The sequence below is a fragment of the Homarus americanus genome, unplaced genomic scaffold, assembly GCF_018991925.1.
Source record: "Homarus americanus isolate GMGI-L3 unplaced genomic scaffold, GMGI_Hamer_2.0 scaffold57206, whole genome shotgun sequence".
NCBI lineage: Eukaryota > Metazoa > Arthropoda > Malacostraca > Decapoda > Nephropidae > Homarus > Homarus americanus.
The window spans coordinates 35,001-48,075 of record NW_024720077.1 but is presented as its reverse complement, the minus strand read 5'-3'; positions in this window follow the sequence as shown (position 1 = coordinate 48,075).

The following is a 13,075-nucleotide window of genomic DNA, read 5'->3' as shown; positions in this document are numbered from 1 at the left end:
GTCAGGTGGTGTCAGGTGGTGTCAGGGGGGGGGTTCAGGCGTGGGAGCTGATGTGGTTGTATTGGGGAAGGGGGGGGACCCAAATGTTAGTGGGCCAGGTCGTAGGCGCTCTGGGGGGGCCTGAAAGGTAATCTGTTTGCTTGGAAGGATTGTAGGTGAGGATGGTTAGGGGATGTAGTGTGGGAGGGTAGTGAGGGAGGTGTGGGGTGTGGGAGGGGAGGATGTGGAGTGTGGGGTGTGTTGTTGGAGGGACTGGGGAGGGTGTAGGTGTGTGGAGAGACGGGGGGTAGGTGTTGGAGAGACGGGGAGGTGTAGGTGTGGGAGAGGGAGGGGGTAGGTGTGGGAGAGGGGGAGGGTGTAGGTGTTGGAGGAGAGGGGAGGGTGTAGGTGTTGGAGAGACGGGGGAGGGGTGATGGTATGGGAGAGATGGGGAGGGTGCAGCTGTGGAGGGGACTGGGGAGGGTGCAGGTGGGGAGGTGTGATGTGGGAGGGAGGAGGCTTTCTGTCTTGACTCATGTTTGGGGTGAGGGATCAGAGGCGGAGCTGCACGGATATTTACACTGAATGAGTGATATTTATTTCCTTTTGGAGAGAGAGAGAGAGGCTGACGTAAAGTTAAAGAGATGGAATAAGAGAGGAAGAGACTAAGTAATAGATACATAGACAGGTGTAAATATAGACAAATAGACAGACAGACAAAGACCACAAGCCCTTGGAAGTTCCTGGGGGGGGGGGGCAGTAGTGACCCGGGCCGCCCCCCAGTGCCGCCCCGGGATCACTCTGGGTTAACTACGCGGTAACACTTAAGGGCAAGAACGTGTTGACAAGTGCAGAGGGTACTTGAGTGGTTTGTCGAAGTGCAGCTCCCTTCACTAGTGCGTTTACAGGGGCTCGTCAGGTTTTGTGCAGTGTGGCAGCCCTGTGTTTGTTTACATTCCACAGAAAGAGACTCGCAATAGTAAACTTATTATGGAATCAAGGTTAAACAATATTAAAACAAATATCCCAATGCAATGATTTGTGGAATGTTTGTATGATGAGCCTCTGTAAACGTACTAGTGAAGGGGACTGTACAGTCAACCAAGGATGCATCGACCTGGCCCTTGCTCTAGTACTGGCAATTTTACCTGGTGATACTTGGTGATCTGTGGGCCGCTGGTGCAAGGATACCGCATGTCGTTATTGTGTCACTTGAGCCTCTTACAGTACACAGTGTCTGCCCTCTAACTTATGACAGATTATATTATATAATGATCACATTGTAAAGAGAATTACTTCCCTCATTAAACACTTAAGATTAAATGTGGATCTTGTATTCTTCACATGTGATGTGAGAATATTGCCCCAGCCCCGGGTGTAGTTGTGTTGCCAAATCATTAATATAATTTTCTTCATTATTTAAGCAAATAGACGAACATTTGGAAACTTCCCATGATCTTAAATAATGCTGAATAGTTTATTATCATAAAAATGCTGCCTTAGGATTGTTTAATATTTACCCTGACAGTCGAAAATAGATCCACCAATTACAATCGTCAAGTAAATACAACTTTCCTTCACCAATTAGTGGCAGGTAAAATTGCGAGTACGATAGCCAGGGGTGAGGTCGATGTATCTTTGGTTGACTGTACATGTGACACAGGGATGGTTTGGGGATACATGTGGTTAAGGAATGCTTGTATCACTGGGTAGTTCAGGGACACATGGGTCATTTGAAGGACACATTATAACAGTGTAGGTAGCGCATGGGACACTTAATACAGGACACATTAGACAGTAAGACGCACACGATACAGAGACACATGAACTTGGGACACAGTATAGAAGAATGCTTGGGAAAATGTTGGGATATTGGGAAACTAAAGACACATAAATTTAGGATTCCTGGGATAGTCTTGGTGATATGGGACATTGTGATGGAACAGGGGTAGACCACATATCATCTTACATAAACATCTGTGTTGGTGTGGGAATATTTGGGACATTGTTGGGACAGGCTTAGGATAATGTTGGGACAGTGATGGGACAGAATTGGGACAGAGTTGGGACAGAGTTGGGACATTGTTAGGATATATTTTGAATATTATTGTGAGGACAGAATATTGTACAAAATTTAGTACTGTCTTAGAACAATATTTTTAGAAGTAATTAGAACAATATTGGAACAGGAATGAAACAGAGAGAATATTACTTAGAATTTTAAGAATAATATTAATTAACGAAGGGAAATATGTATCATGTATGATTCTGAAGACCACAGGTAATGGGTGCTTGTATACCTGTAATATCTTAAGAGAAGTTATTGGGGTCTACGGAGATTCCCTTACAGTTGTTACCCTGGCAGACAGCTGGTGACGACGAGTGGGAGTCATAAGGTCTAGTCTTTATTTACCAACATCAGCTGATTATTTTGTTTTGTAATGAAGAGATGTTTATATTACAATGGATTACCTGGAGATTAGATACCCTAGCTTAATCCAGGTGAATATTGAACACATTAAGGTTAACCAAACTTAACCTAACCTAACACAAGTAGCGTTAAGGTGTTTAATCACCAGGTGAAATAAGCGGGGTGGCTAATCTTCACGTGATCCAAAACTATTACTAATTTTTATTCTTAATGAGCAGGAAGACGTCTGGAAGGATAAAATCACAAATAATGTTATTAAAGGTTAAGATGTGGTAGAATTTTAGAGCTGAACCATTCACGTGTAAATGTTAGGGTGGAGACTGGACTTCTCGACCAGCGTGAAGTTGTGATAATAACATTTTGGAAGACTCCCTAGATAAGCCTGTGATAAAGGAGGCGGTCAGAGTGGAGGTCCACAGGGGTCACCCTGGGGGAGCTATTGACCCCTGGGGCGGCACTGTGGGAGGGGTGGGGCAGCGGTCACATGGGAGGGGCTCCGGTCACTCCACACACCAGGGGAGGCCAGACAAGATGGAGGGGGTGCCGATCAGCAGGACGTAACTGGAGATGCGCGCGGTCAAAATTAGAGGCACATTTTCACATCAAAAGCTGAAAACCCGAAGAAGGAAAATTCGGTTGATGGTTGTGTGTACACTGGTGGGAGGGTCTCTGGTATCCACCCGTCACAATAGAGACTTTAACATGCAAAGCTGAAAATCGGAAAAAAAGAATATTAGCTTGAAGGTTGTGTGTGGGTGCCCTGATAAGAGGATTCCTGGGGCCTGCAGTAATGTTCTAGAGTCTAGACTAAAGAGTTTGGGTTTGTTGATTGAGCAGCGAACAGTGATATGTGGTGGAGCCGTGATGGATGAGGAACCACTTAAGGAAGGTCAGCATCCTCCTGTGGTGCTGTAAAATACACCAGTTTGTAAAAAAAAATAATACGAGTTTAATAGTGTGAGTCAGTGATACACCTTTAAGAGACAGGTAAACAACTGAGCGAATATTATCACGTGGTCATTAGTTTTTAATTTTTTTTGCGGCAGAGTAACTAATTTATTATGTACTTTATATCCATCATTGTGGACGGCTGAGCAAAAACCAGCAGATACACTAAAACCTTCAGACCTGGACACTGGTGGCTGAGTGAATGTTGTGACTCGGTTATACATGGTTATTTTCTTAGGGTTCTGGGTGAGGCAAAATCATAGTCACAGTTTAATCGTGATTTGTATGAGAGATATGGGGGATGAGAGGGAGTCAGTTACGGGAGATGAGAAACATGAGGGATGAGAGGGAGTCAGTTACGGGAGATGAGAAACATGAGGGATGAGGAGTAGTCAGTTACAGGAGATGAGAAACATGAGGGATGAGAGGGAGTCAGTTACGGGAGATGAGAAACATGAGGGATGAGAGGGAGTCAGTTACAGGAGATGAGAAACATGAGGGATGAGAGGGAGTCAGTTACGGGATATGGGAAGAAGTCAGTTATAATTAGTATACCTCATGCTTACCGGAGACTTCAACACACCTTAGAGCTGAAGGGAAAAGGTACTGAGCTCATTATGTAAAGTAGATGTGATGCCTAGGTTCTTATTCTGAACATTCTTACTCGGTACTACAGGAACCTTCACCAGATACCATAACATTCTTTTACACTGGCCCACGTACGGAGGCACCACATCAGGAGCAGTAAAATATATAGGTGTTATGGGGACGTCAGAGTTCATTCTGTGACGTGGTAAGATGACGTCATGTGGAGAGAGTGACGTCATGTGGAAGAGAGTGACATCACGTGAATCTATCTCCAAGGGTGCAGAGAGGTGGTGGAGGTATTGATGTACACACACACACACACACGCGCGCGCACCTGATGAGAAATGGTTTAGGATGATAGAAGGAGCCACACAAAAACTAGTAATGGTAGCAAAGTGTAGATGCAGTCTTCTTCACACGCTACTCAAGTTATCATTAATTTAACAAGAGGAGGATGATTAAAGAGGGTGTCCACCTTAACTAGTGGCGAGGAGGCCGGTGCGTGCCGTTTGGGCCTCTCCCTGCCTCTCCCTGCCTCACCCTTCTCACCCTTCTCACCCTTCTTTCTCCCTCTCTCACTCTTCCTGGTTGTCGTCCTTTTTCTCTCTCCATCCTGCTCTCCTTTCCTCTTTGTCTCTGCTTGCTTGCCTTCCCTCCTTCCCTATCTCCTGTCCTTCCTTCTATCTGCGTACTCCTTTTCCTTTTCGTTCCTTTCCCTCTTTCACTCTCTCTCCAAGTCTGCCTTCCCTCCTTCTCTCTCCGTGTCTGCCCTCTTTCCCTTCTTCTTCTTCCTTCCTTGCCTCTCCCTCCCTCCCTCCCTCCCTTTCCGTCAACCACATATTACTTTACAATATCACAGTAGGTCTTTTTCTTTCTTTCTTTCTTTCTTTCTTACTTTCTTTCTTTCTTTCTTACTTACATGCTCTACTATTTACCATGTTACCTTATAAAACTGTAATTATTGTCTTTTTTCCCTCAGTAACAGATACTATCCTCAACCTTACGAGTCTCTATACCACCACCAGGCTGTTCACTCGTCATTAATGTTCTTCTTGTTCAACTAAGGAATTTTGCTCTGGTTTTACATCATCTCTACTGAGTGTTCATTTTTTGTACATATTTTTTTTACGGTACGTTGGGCACAATCTCTCTCTCTCTCTCTCTCTCTCTCTCTCTCTCTCTCTCTCTCTCTCTCGTAAATCAGGGGGTGTATTCCCGTGATTTAAAAAGATTAATGAGTAAATGACCGTCGTCAATTCTCAATAGTTTCGAGTAACCTACCCACCCTACCCACTTCCCTACCCTACCTACCCTACCCTACCCTACACCCCACCCCCTACCCCTACCCCTACTACCCCTACCCTACCCCTACCCTACCCTACCCTCTACCCTACCCTACCCTACCCTACCCTACCCTACCCTACCCTACCCTACCCTTATTACGTTCAGTGCCACCAAAGTCAATTATTAACTCTCTCACCAGAACACAATTACTTTAAGCCTCCGTTATTCGACCAACTTTTATTACACGATAAATTAAACTTTTTTTTCCCTTCTTTATTATCCACGGTGTGTTAACCAAACCTCTTGTATATAAAGGTCACTTGCTAGTTGCTTTGGTTTATAGAGGTATACTATCATACTTTCATACTATTAAACTTTTATACTAACCATACTACTTTACTTTTAAGCTATCAGACAATTATATATTATGCTCTCATACTGACATACAATTTAATTTTGATTGTATGTTAGTATGGGAGTATAAGTATGATTGTATGTTAGTATGGGAGTATAAGTATGATTGTATGTTAGTATGGGAGTATAAGTATGATTGTATGTTCATCCGTGGACAGAATTCCCCGGACACTTGGTAGTCTCTGGTATGGAAGTACTTACGGAGGATTGGAATTATAAACGTATTTTTCATTTTTTTTAATGAGTATTTTTTTTTCGTTTTGTGGTTCAGGTTAGGTCAGGTCAGGTCAGGTTAGGTTAGGTTAGGTCAGGTCAGGTCAGGTTAGCGTTGTTAATCTTCAAGTGGTATAAGCTAGGGTGGAGATTCTTCAGGTGATGGCCAGGTAATACTATCTTCAGGGTCCACTAGCCACCGCCTCCCTCCCTCCCTCCCTGTGTTTTTGTCTCGTTCTAATTTTACGTCAAGTTATCATTATACAAAGTGTAATGCATAGATACGTGTGTGGTGGTGAGCAGAAAGGGGAGGGGGGAGGAGAGGCTGGTGATGTGTAAGATTAGGTTGGCTTTTGTGTGTGTGTGTGTGTGTGTGTGTCTACGTGCTAAAGAGTGTGAGTGAATAAGTGAGAGAGAAGGAGGGAGAGAGAGAGAGGGATGGAGGAGAGGGAGGAGAGGGAGAGAAGGGACACAGAAGCTAGTGGCGGTGTTCGTGGTCAATTCTGTGGCTTGGGGGTTCTACGGCGTGTTGTCACCATCATCAACACTACAGTGATGGTGGTGGCAGGGATGGTGTCGTGGTGGTAGGGAGGGTGTCGTAGTGGTGGTGGTAGGGAGGGTGTCGTGGTGGTACTGGGATGGTGATAACAGGATGGTGGTGGTGTGGGTGCGGTATATAGGGGTAGTGGTAGGGAGGGTGTAGTGGTGGTGGTAGGGAGGGTGTCGTGGTGGTACTGGGATGGTGATAACAGGATGGTGGTGGTGTAGATGCGGTATATAAGGGTGGTGCCGAGGTGGTGTTTACCGAGGTGGTGCCAGAATAATGACCGTGAACCCCAAGTATTGTGTTGCGTGGCTGCCTGTGTCTGGAATCACCCCATCTGGCCGGCTGGACAAGGCTGGCCACAAGAGACTGAGAAAACCAGCCAGAGATACCATCTTCCCTCGTAAACCTGAGGCCAGTCCTTGGTTCATCCTCTACAAAACACGTATAAAATTCTGACAAATAACACCGATGAATCTCTCACTGATGGCCAACGTTGTGGTCGGCACCCCACTGGGCCACCCTTGACTGTCCTCCCAAGGTCCACAAACTATTTTTTTCCTTTATTTAATTTACTTTTGAATACAATAGAAATAGTGAAGAAAATTATCATCAGTGGACATTATAGATACTATGGAATTTACGGTGACAGGTGTGTGTGTGTGTGTGTGTGTGTGTGTGTGTGTGTGTGTGTGTGTCTCAGAAGGTGGACAAAAGGTGGGGAATATAACGTAATGGGGTGAGGGAGGCGCCGTGGTCAGTGGACGTTGTATTAACAGCGGCTGTGTCACGCAGGGTGGAGTGTCCTGACTCACCACCACCTCCCACACAGCGTCAGGGGGACAGTGAGTAGTCCTGTCATTGTTGAGGAGCATCACGAGTCACCATGACTATTTTAACCTCGGGTATTTAATTTATTTTAGTGAAGTGAACACGACTAAGAGCTGGAGCCTTATCAGAGTCTTATAAACAAACAGGTGTATAGGTACAGTATAGTTACAGTTGTCATTACAGGTACAAACTTTACAACAGGGATCAGTACATAAACATTAATCAGTGACATTGTTCATTATCATCACACCAACAGTACAGAGGCCACTTGATTATTGATAACTTAACTGAAACGATTTTTATTAAGGATTATTAGAACATCACGTATTGTAAACAGTTTATCTTCGTCCACAAAAGTCATAATAAAAAAACAGTGTGTATTTCCCCCAACCACAACACCTCCCCCCATCACAACACCTCCCCCATCCCACAACACCTCCCCCATCACAACACCTCCCCACCATAACCTCCCCCACCACAACACCTCCCCCACCACACATACCTCCCCATCACAACACCTCCCCCATCTGTACCTCCCCCCCAGCATCCTACAACACCTCCCTCACCCATAACACCTCCCCCCACCTTAAAACCTTATTTCCCCACCACCAGCACCTCCCCCACCACAACACCTCCCCCCACCACAACACCTCCCCCCACAATAACCATCTCTCCTACCCACAACACCTCCCTCTACTAGCTTACCTCCCTCTACAAAAAACACCTTTCCCCACCACTTACCTCCTTCCTCACCGCCAACACCTCCCCCACCTCAAAAACACCCTTCCCCACCACAACACCTCCCCCCCATCCTGGCACCTCCCCACAACACCTCCCCCTACCTTTACCTCCCCCCCCCACAATAACATCTCCCACCACAACACCTCCCTCTACCACAACACCTCCCCTCTACAAAAACACCTTTCCCCCCACCACAACACCTCCTTCCCTCACCCTGCTTCCTCCCCCCTCAAAAACACCTTCCCCACCACAACACCTCCCCCCATCCTAACCTCCCCACCAACACCTCCTACCAAACACCACCTTCCCTCACCATGACACCTCCCCCACCACAACACCTCCCCCACCACAACATACCTCCCCTACCACCAAAACACCTCCCCACCACAACCTCCCCTACCAAAACACCTCCCCCACCACAACACCTCCCCTACCACCAAAACACCTCCCCCCCACAACACCTCCTACCACACCAAAACCTCCCCCACTACCACAACACCTCCCCTACCACCAAAACACCTCCCCACCACAACACCTCCCCACCTAACCTCCCTACCCCACCAAAACCCCCCCCACCTAACCTTCCTCCCCTACCACCAAAACCTCCCCCACACACACCACCTTCCCCCACCATAACACCTCCCCCCACCACAACCTTACCTCCCCCTACCACCAAACACCTCCCCCCACCACAACACCTCCTTCCCTCATGGACATAACACGATCATAACTACCAACAACACACACAACTAATTGTTATGAGGCGCGGCTGGCTGGGGTGTCTGGCTCTCTGAGGGGATGGGGGGAATGGGTTCGTTCTTCTTCATCTCCCTATTATTCTCTCTCTCTCTCTCTCTCTCTCTCTCTCTCTCTCTCTCTCTCTCTCTTTGTGTTATCTCCCTAATTGGGAATGAGGAAGATGGGGTGTTGGTGTATCAGGAAGTGATGGAGTGTCTGGTGGAGTGTCTGTAGTAGTGACTTAAGTGGTGTCAGGCATGACCACAGGCAGTGCCACTCATCCAAGTACTTTCTTCCTCCTCCTCTCTCTCTCTCTCTCTCTCTCTCTCTCTCTCTCTCAGAAATTTAGTGTGTGTGTGTGTGTGTGTGTGTGTGAGATGAGGCAAATGCCTCTATGTTTTGTTGCTGTGAAGGTATTTGACAGTTTGTTATGATGCCGTGAAGCTGTTTTTGGAAGATGTGTTTGGGGTCCCTCAGCTGATAGAACTCTTCATCACTAATTTCTGTCAGATTGCACAATGCAGTGTGTTGCTAGCCAACCTCCTTCAAGCTCTCATTGTCTAAAACACACACACACACACACACACACACCAGCCACACCCACCAACCACACCCACCAACCACACCCACCAACCACACCCACCCTCACACCTCAAACCAGCATCATCTCCCAGAAGCTAAACTAATAGGGCAGAGAGACCTGAGTGGGGGCAAGGATTAGCGGGCAGGGTTGTGGTGGCCTCACCCAGCCTGTGGTCACAGGAGGCGGGCTGTGGGCACCAGGGGATTACCTCGCCCTCACGCACCTGTCCTCCTCGTCCAGGGCACAGGGGTGGGGGTGGGAGAAGGACATGTTGGTGAGGCAAAGAGGAGAGGTGAGGGAATGAAAGGAAGGGACAGGAGAGCTGAGAGGGGGAGCCATTGTTTTTTGTTTTACGAAGAGAAGGAATAAATATGGATTAGGTTGAGGCGAGGAAGGAAAGGAATATGGAGAATAAAAGTATTGATGATAAAATTATTGATGACGGGTGTTGGTGTGGTTATGGACGAAGAATGTTGGTGGCGATTATGGACAGGTGTTGAATGTGGTTATGGACAGGTGTTAGTGTGGTTATGGACAGGTGTTAGTGTGATTATGGACAGGTGTTAGTGTGGTTATGGACAGGTGTTAGTGTGGTTATGGACAGGTGTTAGTGTGGTTATGGACAGGTGTTAGTGTGGTTATGGACAGGTGTTAGTGTGGTTATGGACAGGTGTTAGTGTGGTTATGGACAGGTGTTAGTGTGATGGTAGTGCAGCTGTGGTGATTCATTCCTAGAACCTGGCAGCCTCACCCTCCTCGACCCTCTCGTCATCGCCGCCTGCAGCACCATATACACAGTCGTCTTGGCCCCAGAGACAGACATACACTACACACTAAACACTCTTCCTTTAGTTAGTCACAACATATCGTTCAACTCTGTGACTGTAAACTGATAATGTGTGTATACCGACTCCCACGTGTAGACAGACGGTAACAGACGTATTGGTGTGTGAACTTAGTATATAATCAGACAGTACTTCTCTTCTGTCTCGCCGTCGAACTTCAAGGAATCATCATCTTGAGACCCAACGCGGTACAGACTCCCGATATAGGAAGAAAATATCAATCAGGGCCGCTTCTGGGCTTCAGGGTGGAATGATATGTCTATTCGAGCCCATACTGAGGAATAACGGTCTGTGTAACTCCCTGATCTACACCCTTGTGTACCGGAGCATCACACGTCAAGCTCTCAGGCGTTGTTCACGGATGACTTGACAGAACCAAAGTGATGATCTGGTTGGCGAGAGAGAGTAATGATTTTCGTTTTGGTGGCATTCAATCTTGTATAGATTTAGTATTTAGCCCAACTACTAGGAGACTTGGCATTACAGGGGCATGAAAGTGGGAGGATAAACTGTGGTGTAGTGTAGGTTAGTATCTTCGTATAGGAATGTGTACTCATGGGGTAATGGTGACTTGGTCATTAACACGGAGTAATTAGAAGATAGGCGCAAGAAATGAGCCCTGAAGTACTTCAGCATTGAGAGGAAGGTAAACACTGAGAGCCGTCGAGCACTGTGCAGCTCTGATGGTTAAGATGAAGGTGGAAATTCAATTAGGGAGACCAGATTGACGACGTTTGGTAACGAGAGCTTGGTATAACACACCTTGTTAAGATCTTTAAAAACATCAAGAACAATAAGATAATATTCAACGACGGTGTCAAGAATAAAGTCGAGGTTTTGAGTAATAAAAATAGACAGGATTATTTTTAGCATATTCGCCTCTCAAGTGAGCTGACCCGGGTTCGATCTCCGGGCAGAGTGAAACTCTGGGCTAGTTTCTTTACTCTATTTGCCTCTGTCTACCCAGCAGTAATTGGGAACTTGAATGTTAATCGTATTTCGGATTGTGTTCCGGGGTAATAGCTAGCCAGTGCAGTTGGCGGGTTGTCCGGTATTCTCGGACTGTTCCTTGACACTGGGACGTACAAGTCATTAACTTAAGGTGTGGTTGTTGTATTGGCGACAGCTTCTACACTTTAACAAATTCACGTCCAGGTGGCCCTTGGGCCGGCCATCCTCGAACACGAGGGACAACCATTATTACAGCGGAACAGCTGAAATGTGAACTATTTAAGGTATCAGAGAGGAGTTGGTGATGTTCATGTAGTAGTTTTTTGGGGCAGATTCCTCAAGTTCTGTTGCACTTTACCAGGAAAGATTGAATCAAGGAGGAGATATAATGTTCTTTGAGATGGCAGTATTGGGGGGGGGGGGAGAATTCCATACTAAAGTAAATAGTTTATAAGATATGGTTAGCAGAAGTAGATAGCAGTTTGAAAAAAGCTCTCTAAAACTATCCCGTAGTGAACACTACCATAAGGCATGTCTGGGATGACGTGGACTGGAGAGAGGAAGAAAGAGAACAAAACGTAGAAAGAAGACAATGAATGAAAAACAAAATGGAGAAGACACAGATAGATAATGAGGGTTTGGATATATTATAAGGAAATAAATCTAGAGCATTTCCTTTGTTGGCGTCACTGGCTGGGTTGGTGAGGTCATTCATACTGGAAAAGTTTGCTGTATCCAGTCCGTTTGTATCTGTGTGTGTGAAGAGAAGGCCAACCATGGGACCTCCCTTGTGTACATTGAAATCACTAATGATGACAATTTCAGCTGAGTAGTTGGAGGAGACGACACTATCAATTTTGGAGGTTAGGAGGTCAAAGCGTGGTTGTGGGGGAGCGGTAAATAGTGACAGATTAAAGGTAAGGTTTTTGGAGGAAAGGAAAGCTAAGTCAGAGTAGATCGTGGTTGAGGGAGAGGCAAGGCTTAGCTGATGGAGGGAGAGAAGATGTGAAGGCATAGGTGTTTCCTCCTTGTCGGCAGAAGGTAAAGATGAATATATAATTAGCATTTGTTTACCGATTAAGGTGATTAACTGGTATAATCTAAGTTACTGTGAGAAATAGAATATAGGAACATGATAGTTGAAGGTGAAAATGGCTGAGGTTGATGTTACTGTGGATTGATGGTAGACGAAACAGCCCCAGAAAGGGTTATTTTGTTGTTTCACTGCCATTAGCAGCATCTTGATAGATGGGTGAAAACTGTCTGAATGTGGCTTAGGCTCCGCTCCACCTCCCCTCCTCAGAGCAGTAAGGACCCATCCAATCATGAACTGGCATTACTGCTGTCTTCACATTAATGACCTTTTGATTGGACAGTTTCCTTATAAAGAACTGTAAGGTTAGTGTACATAACACCCTCACTCCCTGCCAACTTACAGCTAACAGTGGGAGCCTCAAGGTGGGTCCAAGTTCCAAGTAGTCCTGCAACCTTCTCCCCAGTGGTCCTCAGCCCTCTGTGGGGCCCTGGGAAGGGTTATGGGTTGGTAGAGCCCCTGCATTCCTCCCTGGCGGCCGTCAGCCCACAGTGGGGGCCCGAGGTGGGTTATGGGTCGGTGGAGCCCCTGCAGGGGCCGGCCAGGCCGTGACCAATATGGGAGACACCACATTTATATTGTTGTTCCGCTGGCCGGGGCCCTCCCTCAACGGCCCACAAATTGCTGCAGCATTCATTAAATCTCAGATTATGGCGACTTTCATTTGTTGACGGCGATTTTTGTTTGTTTTTTTGTACTGGAATAACTTGTGGCCTACTGCTCGTCTGTAAGAGACACTCCGGTGTACAGTATCTCAGCCGTCCAGACCTTCAACGAGTATGTCTTGCCTTCCGTAGTGTGACGGTGGTGGATAATAACGTGTGTTTGTATTTGCCCCGATGGAGTGCACACTCAGCCACAGTCATCATAAATATGTCAACAATAATTAGTG